Source organism: Copidosoma floridanum, unplaced genomic scaffold (assembly GCF_036245765.1).
Source record: "Copidosoma floridanum isolate Cflo_tuat_1 unplaced genomic scaffold, Cflo_Japanese_pri ptg000027l, whole genome shotgun sequence".
Lineage (NCBI taxonomy): Eukaryota > Metazoa > Arthropoda > Insecta > Hymenoptera > Encyrtidae > Copidosoma > Copidosoma floridanum.
Window position 1 is genome coordinate 14077853 of NW_028321904.1, and position 14044 is coordinate 14091896.

A 14044-nucleotide genomic window follows, 5' to 3' on the forward strand; every position below is an offset into this window, starting at 1 on the left:
AGTATTACACACATAAAGAATAAAAAAAAAATGAAAATATAAAAGGTTAAAAAAAAAAAAAAAATAAAAAAAAGGAGAAGAAAAAAAACCGCACGTAAGGTATTATACAACTAAAAAAATGGTTTATGGAAACGATGATGCCGATATCACAGTAGCCGAAGCGCTGATGGAGTCTCTCAATGCCAACTTCTCATTTCAGCATGCGATTAAATCCATCCCTATATTCGATGGGAAAAATATTCCACTGAAGGATTATATACAAGATGTTAGAAATGGAGAAAGCTGGGTCAGAGATGATTAAAAAGATTTATATAAAAGAGCAGTATTGCAAAATCTACGAGGTGCCGCACGCATAAGCGTAAGTGGCGAAGATTTCGAAATCCTCGAAGCATTTATAACCCATTTAAAAAAAAGATATGCAACAGGAAAAACCGTTGCTTACTATTAAATTTAGCTACAGAAAAGGCGCCAACGACAAGGTTAATCGATTGGTGAATATTATAATTATGTAAACCTACTGCTAAGCGGTGCTGAAAAAGCCTTGATAGAAGATAAATGCAATGCATACAACGCGCATATGATGACCCCTATAAAAGACATGGCATAAGACATGTTCATAAAAGGACTAGCACCTATGATAAGCCAGCAGGTAGATGCGAAAGAACCTGCTCCTCTAGCTGACGCCTTCGATTACGCGTTGAGATTCGAGAGCCAAATGAGAGCGGGTATAATTCCGGATACACGATATCAAGGACTACCTCGTAGTGACTTTAGAAATAATTTAAACAACTTATATCAACAGCAGAATAGGTATCCCGATCAGCCATTTTCATCACATCAAGTGGCACAAGTTAATGAACAACAGATCGACAATGAGAATAATCACGCTGATAGGCAGTATAATAATTATCAAAATTATAATAGACAATATCACCAACTAAACAATGTACAGAATTACTGTAAAAATTATCAGAATCAGGAAAGAAATTGGAATTTTCAAAATCAATCGAGGAACTCTAATTAGTATCAGAATAATTTCGGACGATATAATAACGAAAATCCTAATGATTATTACACTCAAAAGAATGCTAATTTTAATCCTGGTTATAATCAAGGATACCGAGGCAGAGGTCGGAATTATAATAGGTACCCTCAAAATAATAATTATAATAGTTATAATCAACAAAGTTTTAATCCTAACTATCAGAATCAGAACTTTCAAAATCAAAACCAACCAGGAGATGACCGTTTGCCGCATCATTTAAACTCTCAGGCGGCTCACCCCAATCGTCGTTCGGAGGTGAGCCCCCAAAAACAGAATTCAATCCCTACACAGAATGTTTCAGCGCAGGTAATGAAAATAGCAACAGAATTGAAACCGTCCACATTGGTACGTGCCAGGGACTTGGCGTAGATGACGAGCCTACAAGCATGAGGTTATTAATCCCAGAAGGGAAAAATCACTTTATAACACTCATGGTCGATAATGGCGCCGCCACAAATTTGATTAAATTAGATCAGTTGCACTCATATTTACGAGTAGAAACTTGTGAAATTATTAACCTTGCTGGAATCACACCTCACCCAGTTTTAACTAAAGGAACAACGTATATGACCATACAAGGAAAACCTATAATTTTTCATTTGATCCCTAACGATTTTCCGATCAAAGATGGCGGTTTATTGGGTCGAATTTTTTGTAAGGAACGACAAGCCACATTATCATATTATCATGATGCTATAGTACTAGATAATAACGTAATGAACCCCATTCCTTTTTTAAAAACTCTTGAGGAAATAGAGCAATTGGAAAGAGATGAAAAAGAACAAAAAACCATAAAATTAAAAAAACAAGCACAGAAAAATCAAATTTTGGCTACAACCCTCGATACTAACAAAGAAACAGAATGCCTTAAGGATAAACTTAACCAACAGAAATTTTATGACGAATACATCGTAGGCCCTCCCGAAAGGGCAAATATACCTAAATACGAAAAATTTGGAGACATAAAAGCTGATTTTTATTTTCGAGATGAGTTTGACAAATTGATCTTATCAGAAAAAGGTGAAAATCTTATGAAGGCCACTGATAAAAAAACTTATAAAAGTGGGATATACAGTGAAAATAATAAATTAGTCGATCAAGATATACTTCAACCCCATGCCATTGAACAGAATAATAATACTCCTAGTGTAGAACATTGCCCTAATGAGGAACAAAAAAATACCAGTAAAGCAACCAAATATACAATAAAGGCTTGAACACGTCAAATAGAAAGAATTAATTTAATTAATACTAATTTAACTAAAGGATACTTACCACGAGTAGATGTAGGATGTGATAACATATATTTAGGAGAAGGAATAGTAAAAAATGAGAACGGTCAATGTAATATTATGGCAATAAATGCTAATAAGGATGATATTACGATTGAAATAGACCCAAGAGAAATCCTACCTTTCGAATACATTGCACCTAAATTTGATCCCGATACTAGCAGCGAACAAGAGAGACTAATTGTTAAAAATAAACGAGATAGAATAAATGACCTAAAAGGACTTGTGACTACCGATCATTTAAACTTGGAAAAACGAGACCAAATCTATCAATTAATTTCTGAATTTTTAGAAGTTTTCTTGTTACCAGGAGACACTTAACCTTGTACTAACCTCGTCGCACACGAAATCCCGACGGAAAATAACATTTCTATTTACTCCAAACAATATCGTTACCCACCGGTACATAGAAAAGTTTTAGAAGAACACGTAGCAAAAAAACTTAACGATGAAATAATAAGTAATTAATAATCACTGTTAAATTGTTCCTAAAAAACCTAATAGCCATGAAAATCCAAGATGAAGGGTAGAATAAAAAAACCATTGATGATACATATTCATTACCTAACATCGCAGATTTTATAGCCAGTTGACAGGATACGCATGATTTTCAGTTCTTTAAGTAGATTCCAACAAATTCCTATGGCTGCACATGATAAGTATAAAACAGCATATACAACACCCCATCGATATACCAATACAGACTAAGGCCCGAAGGCTTGAAAAATATACCTGCCACGTTCCAACGACTAATGGATCTCATATTTAGAGGCTTATTGAATTTTAAAATGCTAGTGTATTTAGATGATATTATTACTGACGCAAGAGATCTAGTAGATCACGACCGTAAAGTTAGGTTACTTTTCGATCGGTTAAGATCAGCGAATATGGTACTCCAACCAGATAAAGTTGAATTTTTGCAAAAAGAAGTAATATTTCTTAGGCATATAGTGAGTTAACAAGGGATTGAACTGGACCCTAAAAAGATACAAGCCGTTAGAGAATTTCCCCAACCAAAAACTATGAAAAATATTAGACAATTTTTTAGGACTAGCAGGATACTATAGACGCTTTATTAAAGATTTTTCAAAAATAGCTAAACCATTATAAGATTTATTAAAAAAGGGAGAACAATTTAAATGGACTGAAGTGCAGGAAAAGAGTTTTCAAATACTAAACGATGACCTATGCCAAGAGCCTATTTTATAATTCCCCGACTTTAGTAAATCATCCAAGTTAACAACAGATGCATATGACTATGCAATTGGTGCAGTATTGAGTCAAGAAAAAGATGGATTTTACCATCCTGTCGCTAACCTTTCGAAAACTTTAAATAAAGCCGAAATAAATTATTCCACGACTGAAAAGAAAAGTCTAGCCACACTATATGCAATGCATTACTTTCGTTCGTATTTATTAGGAAATAAATTCGTTCTCGTAGCCGATCATGAGCCATTGAATTTGATGCATACAAGAAAAGATCTAGGTCAGTGTTTGATGAGCTGGATGTTTAAATTCACCGATTACGAATGCACTTTTAAATACAAACCAGGAAGACTCAATACCAACGCTGATGCATTATCTAGAAACCCAGTAGGACCATTTCTTTATGCAGAAAATAATATAAACAGTGGATTACCATTACTAAGAGTTATGATGATGGGTCGAAACAAAATAGAGGAAAAGAAGAAAACAGAATTACAAAGTCAGAGGAAAGGAATCGTCAGAGCATCCAAAGTAACGACTACCAAACCTAAAGCATTGCCAACAACCTCGAAGAAAATAATAGGAGTAACAAAACTAAGAATCACGACCAAATTAGAAACAGATGTACCTAAGTTGATCAAAGGTCCTGGACGACCCCTTGGTTCAAAAACAAACAAAGAACGGCTGAAATGAGATCATAGTGTGATTGCTCTAAGAACCCGAACAAAAACATTTTCACAGCCATAGAAATCATCTACATCTCAACCGGATATATTAAAAAATGTCACTCAAAACACGTCAAAAGATTTTAGCTCATTAAAAGTGAATTTTTCAGATTCAGTAGCCTCAACATCACACGCTAGTGATACGAATTTAAAAAGTATAGAAATAAAACATAATAGTTCCAAAAATGAGGAAATGCCACAATTACCAGTTAGAGATATAATTAACCTTGGTGCATCGTCAAGAACAAGTATGTTTTCCGAAAATGATCCAAGCGATACTGAAGAATCGTCAAGAGAAGATACTTAAATACCAGTATATGACCCAAGACGAAGGTAATTACGGCAAGAACTGACTGAAACAGAAATAGACTCAAATACGGATACTAATTCAGACTCAGACATGACAAATACTGAAATTTCTGTTACACTAATTTCACTTAGCGAAAGTTCAAATGATGACGTTTTTGAAGAATAACCTAAAACTACGACAAATAATACTGATGAAGTTACTTATCAAGAAATAGAAGAGTTACCAAAGAGATTTAACCAAAGCCTTCAAGAATGTTTGGATAAGTCTCACAACGATGATGAGCCTGAACAGGCCGATTTTTTATCAGTAACTAGATTTTCTGATAGAGATAAACCGGACCCCGAAATTCAAGACATATTAACCGAAAATGACACCTATGATCCTGATAATTTTGATGATTCTGTATTAGATGAAAGAATTGTGGATATATCAAGACGTACAACAGGTCTTGAACCCCTATTCGATGAAAAAGAAATTTCAAGAAAATATAGGACAAGTGGAAAATTATCAATTACCCCACGTATTCAGGAAAATACACCCTTAAGTTCTAGCTCACCGTCGCAAAGGAGTACTTTTGCTACTGCAAAAAACAGACGATCTAAAGCGCCGGACTTGCAACAAATAACAGAAGAAACCCCAGATAACTTAAATGAAAACAACAAACAAATAAACTGCAATGAAAATCAATTACTGATTTGAACTATTGCACCTGATTTCATGTTACTATCGGACTTATACTCTTTTCAATACATTAATCGATACAAACAATAGCACGGAAAAGTCTATGTAAGTCTAAGTGATAGTAGCAGTAGTACTGATAATTATAAAAACGAAAATGGAGCTAAGCTAGTAAACAATGTCATTACCACCAGATATTGCCTTACATACAAAAGAGACAATATAGTTCATTTTATTAGCAAGTATTGTCAACCAGTCACATCTGTCTCAAGGGTGTTAAGATCGATAGGTGCACTGGACTTTAGCTTTTTGAAATTGAATAAACTAAGAGTTGGCCAAATTTTAATAACACCTTATGGAGGACATAATATATGTTTACGACCGATTTAGTATCTTTAGAAAGTCTTACAAAAGCTTTTAAATTGCTTAAAAAAATATTGTTGAGACGAAATCTTAAAACCTTCCGAATTTCAAGAAGAGGAGATCTTACAGACAAATAAGGACCTGGATTGATAACAGAAATCTGATTAACAATTTTTGATGAAACACCACTACAAATTACTGTCTGTTACGGTAAGGTTTAATTTTCCGAAAATCCAAGAACGTAATGAAATAATACAATCATTACATGACAGCCCTGTTGGAGGACATAAGGAAATAAACCAAACTTACCGGAAAATAAGAGAACGGTTTTATTGGCCTGGAATGGAAAATGATATTTTCAATTATGTACGTAAATGCAGCAAGTGTCAAGAGTAAAAATTTGAACGACTAAAAACAAGAGAACCCTTGGTACTTACAGATACACCTATTGAAGTTTTCGATAAGGTTTTCATCGATACCGTTGGTTAATTAAGAATAACACCAAATGGTAATTGCTATTTGCTGACCATACAGTGCAATTTGAGTAAATATATCATATTAGTTCCTGTACCAGACCTAAGATCAAGCACTCTTGCCGATGCACTCGTACAAAATCTAATATTAGTTTGTGGTGCGCCTAGAGCAATTCTATCAGATTTACATGCTACATTTATGTCTAATTTATTGGAACAACTCATGAGAACCCTCAAAACCAATCATCTAACTACATCAGCATACCATTCTCAAACAAACGGATCACTAGAGCGAAGTCATGCTGCCCTAGCTGAACTTATACGAACTTACTCTGAAACATATGATGACTGGGACAACTTAGCAAAATTTGCAGCTTTCACGTATAACACGAGTATACATGCAGCTACAAATTTTACGCCTTATGACCTAGTATTTAGGAGAGTAGCAAGGTTACCCTTGAAGATACCTAAAGATGGAAGATCACGAACATCCCCATTATATTTACAAGATCTTATAAGGCGACTTTAAGAAATGCAAATTGCGGCAGGAAATCAACAAGTTAAGATGGAAGTACAAGCAAAAATAAGATATGATAAAAAATTAAAGCCTCTAAGTGTTAAACCAGCAGATTACGTTTGGTTAAAGAAAGAAGTGCGTTCCCATAAATTTGATCGCTTTTATAATGAAACCCGAAAGGTTAGAACAGTTTTAGAGAAAAATAATGTGTTACTTGAAAAAACCAGTAGTGAAACCATACGCAAATATACGGATGAATTAAAACTAGTTCCCCGATAACAATATCTTGTAAGAAACATATTCTTCACGTCTTCCAGAGAAGAAAAAAAAACACAACGATGCAGATTATATTGGCCATCTTAATGACAATAGCGTTCGAAAGTCGCGCAGATTTAAACTATGCTAATTATGGCCACTATAACATAGAACCACTTAAAACAAACCCTTGAATATACTACGAATAAATCGGTATAACAAAAATTGAGAGAGCCGATTGGAAGATTGTGATATGGCTGGATGTTAATAAATTCCTATTGGAACAAACACCTACTCAAGGATTAAACGAAACCTTTCGATATTGTATTGTACAGTTTGGTTATTCTAATTGCACTCACTATATGGAAATAGACCTCTTGAATTTAAAAATAAAGCGATTGACAAACCTCAAAGCAACGCTATTGAACATAATAAATACTGTAGGAATCCATGAGGGAGTTAAAATTATTCCACCCCCCAGCATGCTAGCAAAAAGACTGGCACCTTTTGGAATTATTGGGAGCATTGCTAAAGGACTTTACGGCTTAGTCACAGAAAATGATATTAACGTTATAAACACTAACATCAACAATTTGGATACCAATCAAAAAGAATGTATTAAATTGTATGAACAAAATAGCCATATTTTTGCAGCCGCATTCAAAGAACTATACAATACCACGAAACGCCATGAGCATATTTTAAAACAAGTTAATGATATATTGATTTCAGGGCAGGATTTTACTCTTGACAGATATGTAATTCATTTGTCAGCATACCTTAGAAGAACTGAGGCTACCCTAGATCACATTATTCGTTCCCGTGAAGATCTGATTGACATCTTGCATGATTTACAAAGAGGTCAAGCACATCCAAAGCTATTTTCTCCTAATATATTTAGAACAGGAGCCCGAAATGTAAAGATCCTCGTGGGAAATCTAGAATTTGTAGCACCAATAGAAAATATTTATGCTGGCGAAATAAGTACCCTAAGCATAAAAGATGTTGTACATCAAGAAAATAGAACCATGGTAATATTACATTTGCCACTCGTAGATCGAACCCCTTACAATCTTCATAGACTACATCCAGTCATGATACCCCAATCTGGACAAAATGGATCTGCCTATATAAAACCTTCTTACCCTTACTCAGCAGTAGCAGCAGACCATAATTTGTATTTACGACTAAACGAAGTTACATTTAACCAATGTGATAAGACGGTATATGGTTATGTATGCTCGGTTATGGAACCGCTGAAGAAACCCTATTCTATGAACGAATGTGAAATTCTTATGTTATTGCGACCTGGACCAGAAGTATTTAAATACTGTGAAATGATTTTTACGCCGAAAACTGAAAGCCAATGGATTTATTTACCAGCTGATTGTTCATGGTTATTCTCAACACCCCAATGAAGAACAATTGAACATTATTTGTCCTAATAAAATGGATCAACAAGAAAGAGTAAAAGGTATAGTTTTTTTACAAATGAATGATGGATATACGGAAAAAACTCACAGATTAACCTTAACCAGTGAACATAAGATTATCACTCAAATACAATATACCTATCAGGTAGAAGTGAACTTGAACTTAACAGTACTACATGAACTCTTAAAAGACACTGATGACTTCCATGACGCTATAAAATCGATTCAAGAATTAAACTTTAATGAACAAGCATGGACAGATGAAGAAATAAATGTACAAAATATAATAAATCAAATGGAGAAAATACGGATCCGAAAGTTGGAGGAAAAACAAACTTCTCTTTTTTATTTAATACGAAATGTCATTGAAGCTATTATTATTATGATTATAAAAGCAATACTCATTAGTGAAGCAAAAAGCTGTTTCATGAAGATTATGAAACGTAGTGTCTCGGAAAAATTTATAAAACGTACCATCAACCCACTGAACGCAGAACCCCGAGTAACCATAAAACAAAAACCAAATGAACACGAACCAACTGAACTGTATGTGGAAATTAAAGAAAAACAAAAAATACCTAAATCATCTGAAGCTAGACCTATAATGAAGACAGTTCGATACTCCCACGCCATACACCCCAAAAACTGGAAATGGACTCATAAATCAATAGTAATTTGATACTATTTTCTTTCCAGGTAGAACAATGAACCCCGACTATGAAATAACAATAAAGACTAGTGTCAACATTAACCATCTTACATAAGGTTATCGAACAATTAGAAAATAAAGAAAATATTAAGGAAATGCACACTTACAGATTTACATAGTTATGAACATCGAACTATAACCGCAAAATACAATAGTGATTCATTTACTAAAGTAACTGATGAAACACGAAGTACAGGAGAAGAAGTTCAAACACTTTCTCCTTTCAAGATGAAATCCACTATTTGTCAAGCAGAAAAGATCTCTTCACCAACACCATTAAGAAACGACAATGATACACCAAACATTGATCCAAAAAGACTTATGTGTCTTCTGCCATGGGATATAGAAAAAACGAAAAGGGAAAAAGATTTCTTTAATCATTTCTCTTAATTTGGCACCCTAGAATATTGTTATGCTGTTAGAGATTGGCTGGGAAGATTATATCAAGGATATGTAAAATACATGGATCCTTAAAGCGCTATTTTAGCATTGCATAACGATGAACCCGAATATCGCACGAAATACGCTGAACCAATTAAACGGAGTACAAAATACAAAATAAATTAAAAATTGAATCACCCATTATGTCAACAACAAGTTGAGTTAATGACTTACCACAGACATGTGATTACATGCAGGAGACAACGCTGTACACAAACTACAGAAACGAAGTCAATCCTTACCAAAACCATTGATCTACGAGAAGAGATCGAAAGTAGCAGAAAATAAACCCAAATTATTGAACCCTTCTATTCAGCTAGCCACCTTCTACGTCGAATACACATCACTTGGTTCTAAGATTTTAACTTTAAGCTTTGTACAATCAATTTTTACTTTCACGTATTTCCTCTTCTTAACTTCACTTTGTTGTTTAATTTTATCTTTAGAATTTATATGAAGTACGTTTATTTTTAGTCAAAAAAAAACTATGTATATATATATATACATATATAAATAAATATAAATATGAATAAATAAATATAATAATTATGAAAATAATAATAATTAGGCTTTAAATTTAAAAGCGCATGATGTGTTCTATTTGAGCTGCATGTCACTCTATTGTCAAAATTTTTTTTTTCCTCTTCTGTAATATTAAGCTTTAGCATTTATTAAAACATCTTATTTAATTGTATTACAAATCCGCAAATATTTCGGCATAGCATGATAAGTAATAATTGTATCTATCTATGTATTCCCTACCCATTATCCAATAGTTTCATAAACCTAATTTTATTCTCATATCTGCATTCCATACATCACTTACGAACAATAACAACACGAATTACACTACAAGAGCACTCATACATGTACAGTATCAAGGAATGATCCTCACAACATCCATTATATTTATGCTTGCAGAATTACACACACAATGGACAAACAAAACCCTAATATCACAGAACCAATGGCTAATGGATCCCAGCTTAGCATACTGCTGCAGGGGGATAATAGTAGGCTGATGCTGAAAAAAATTCTGGAAAACTTCGGGATAGTGAGGTCCATTGAACGGAAACCCTGTGCTATGGGGTACTTAAGTTGCGAGGTTGCATTCCTTTCACCACGGGAGACAGTGATAGCGGCTGATAACCTAAATGCAGTGCCAACGCTACAGGAGCTATTTGACTCAATGTCGAATGTATCAGACGAGAGGAATCGGGCAAAGTCAACGGCACCTATCCCCTTGCCAAATAAAAGACATGTCAAGGTCCACAATGTATCGGAAAATGGACGTTGGTTAAACATAATGACCTAAGAACCAATTGATAAGCGCCAATTGGAAACATCGCTTAACAAATTTGGTCCGATGTTATCATTAAAAGAACAGCCATGTTCGGCCCCATACACTGGCTACGAGGCCGAATATTACCAACTATGTGATGTGGCAGTTGCTGCGTCAACCTTAAATGACACAACAACCATTGAAATAGAAGACAAATCATCTTCACGAAACATCGAAGCACAAACTAAGAATGTAGTGTCAACGACGAAAGTCAAAACCCTTAAAAAAGTTAATGAAGAATTGCTTAGTCCAATATTACGATTTGTAAGAGTAAATCGTACTGTGACTAAAATAAGCGTCATTATTAAAAAACCTATTAACACAAACTATATTATTGAGTTTTCCGAAAACAAATATCCAATAGAAGATATTCATTTTTCAACCAAAAAACAAACACGGGAAGATATTATTCCTGTTCATATAACGTATGGATTTGATAAGTGGGCAGAGAACATGCGCCAAAGTATTGCATAACTCAGCAGCCAAAAAATGTAATCACAAAAAACCCAAAACCAGAAAACACGATCAATACAAATAACGATCCAAAAGACAATGACTTACTTCCGCGAAAAGTAGTATCTAAGGTACCGGTCATTATGAATCCGGATGAATACTCCCGGTTGTAAATGATCTTTAACCCTTTGAGCTATTTAAACTACTACCCATTAGATGTCATACGCGACGATAGAAGACAGTTATACCTAAGCTTCGCTACATACTGTAACGAAGAATCGACGGAAAGTGCCCTCAAAGGACTCAAAATGTATAGGATGAATCACTCCCAAAAAGACTTGCAAGAAAGCCGTGAAATAGTAACACATTTATCGTGCGGAAATTTAATATGTAAATGCCACCTTGAAGTGCACAGTCTTCTGTGCAAAACACAAATGAAATAAGATTTGCCCATCATACCAGGAACATATCAACTTGGTGAAATACGACTGGCACTATAAACTATGCCTTGAGATAGGAGTGTCAGCAAATTCTGATGCACTTAATAGACTAGTAATTAACAACACAAAACCAGGGACCAAGAAGAAGAAGAAGACATAATATTCACGAGTCCATTCCTTCCCTTACTCTCAGTCCCGAATAAACAAATGTAATAATTTTGTAAATTAATGCTTTATTATGTTACTATAAGGATTATTGTAATATGTTTATGTGATGTAACTCATGAATGTATACTTATAAGATGAAAGTATAAAAAAAAAAAAAAAAAAATTAAAAAAAAAAACAAAAAAAAAAAACACAAAAAACAAATAATAACAATAAAATATAATATATATTCACCGAAGATGGTAATAGTTTCAAGAAGGGGAGGCTGTTAGGTGACGACTTGCGCAAATAAATAAATTTTTACTTTTATTCTATTTTATCCTGTTGTATTTCATTCCCAATGATAAATTTTAAGACTCTTTACAGAGTCATACTCAACGAGAGTCGTCACCTAACAAAGCTGAATGTGTACTTCGTGGCTTTTGGAAGTGTCAAGTGATAACCGAAGCGAGTCATGAAGCCTAAACACATGAAGTCAGCAAGTACCGGCCCCATAGCAAGTAAGACAAAGAAGTTTTAACTAAAACTTCGTGTAAGGTGCATTTCTTTGCACGGATTTTTAGTTAGTAGCCCACTGCTGCTCATTAAGTGCAGACGTTAATAACTAATTATAGAAGATTGACCAGACGTTCCGTCTTTTCTCTGTTTTTTTTATATATATATACATACAAGCAACATGAAATAAAGTGATACAAGAGTTAGTAGAAAAAGAATTTAAGTTATTAAGAAATAAATAATTATAAATTCAACGAAAAAAAAATGGACAAGTCATCCGAATCGGTCATTCGAAATAACAATTAAAGCAGAGTTGCCAGTATTAGTTTCTAGTGGAAAAAAAGGTTAGTTAATCTGGATATTATATTCAACTCTCTACTTCTTCCTTCTTTTTTTAAACAAACAAATAGTAAAACTATCTGCTGTCCCGCAGCCTGTGAGGGAGCGTGAGACTGTAGTCCACAGTTTTTGGTGTGAAGCTGAAAACAAACTTAAATGACATTAATCGTCATTTAACAAGTATCCTACTTTAGCAGTGACACGTCTCGTCTGACTTTGTTTAATGGCTATAGGTACTGACATACATATATGAGACTTAGATTTATCTTGTATATTCCATTATTTGTATTATTAATTATTCATTAGCTGATATTACTATAAGAGAGTAATTTACCTGCCCCTCTTTTCCGAGGCATTGTTGGTCTTTATTATTATCTGCAAATCTGCATGCCATGGTAAGAGGTAATATACCAGTTGTCTACTTATATGATATCCTAGCGATTAGATCATATAAAAAGTTCCACAGAGTTACCTGGGAGAAAATGACGCAGCGAAGTCTAGAACTAAAGCCCTCTGGGCAGGAAGCAAACGCAGAACCATCCTAGGCGCTGAAACCTCCCAGCGCTGCATATTATCTACTGAGAAATGTGGAAATACCTATATCTCACATCAAACTGTTGGTAGATATGCTGTGTTTTAAGAACACATCCATCCCAATTATACACAGGAAAAATTTGTCATGTAGCTAACTTAACGATAAAACCACATTTCCTTAAGGTTGGACCAGGAGAAATTTAGGAAATGAACTTGAGCGTTTTAAGATACACAGGTCTCGCTTTTGTTGTTCTAACAAATTTTTGGCCCATATTTGTTGGTAAAGCTATGAAATAGGAATGAAGAGACTAAATTGAACCAAAATACACGAGGAATACCGGTGAAAATACTTATTTTTTTGTATTTTAAAATTCGAACATGCAAATCTGAAGTGAACAGTAGCGCGGTAGCTGAGGCTTCGTCTGCTTTTCAAGACTTACCTTAAAGCGCTCCCACGTGACTTTATATAATAATACTGAAAAGTACTGTACGGTTCTTACAATATACAGCAAGTATTAAATGTAGTAAATGTAGCTTGTAAGGAGACCTACAAAATTCCGTCAGACTTTTTAAAATCGATTCATTTGTTTTTCCGCAAAGTCGAAAGTACCTTAAAAATAGGGCAATTTCCAAATTGTTAATCACTGATAATCCCTTTATCTAAACAGTCCCCCAATCTTTATGTTTACCGTCAGAAGAAAACATTAATTTCAGTTTATTACATCAATTTTATTGATTTTCAAGTTTGATACTTTGATTTTTTTTAATTCGTTATTCTACATATTTTTTAACTTTTTTTTTGTAATTTTTTTTTATGGTAGATGACTT

At 34.1% G+C, this 14044-nt stretch overlaps 1 protein-coding gene across 1 annotated transcript in view; it reads left to right on the forward strand.

Annotated features, from left to right (window-relative positions):
* The window catches only part of LOC106636725 (ubiquitin-protein ligase E3B), a 288751-nt gene that overhangs the window by 20900 nt on the left and 253807 nt on the right, over positions 1-14044 (forward strand). The window lies entirely within an intron of this gene.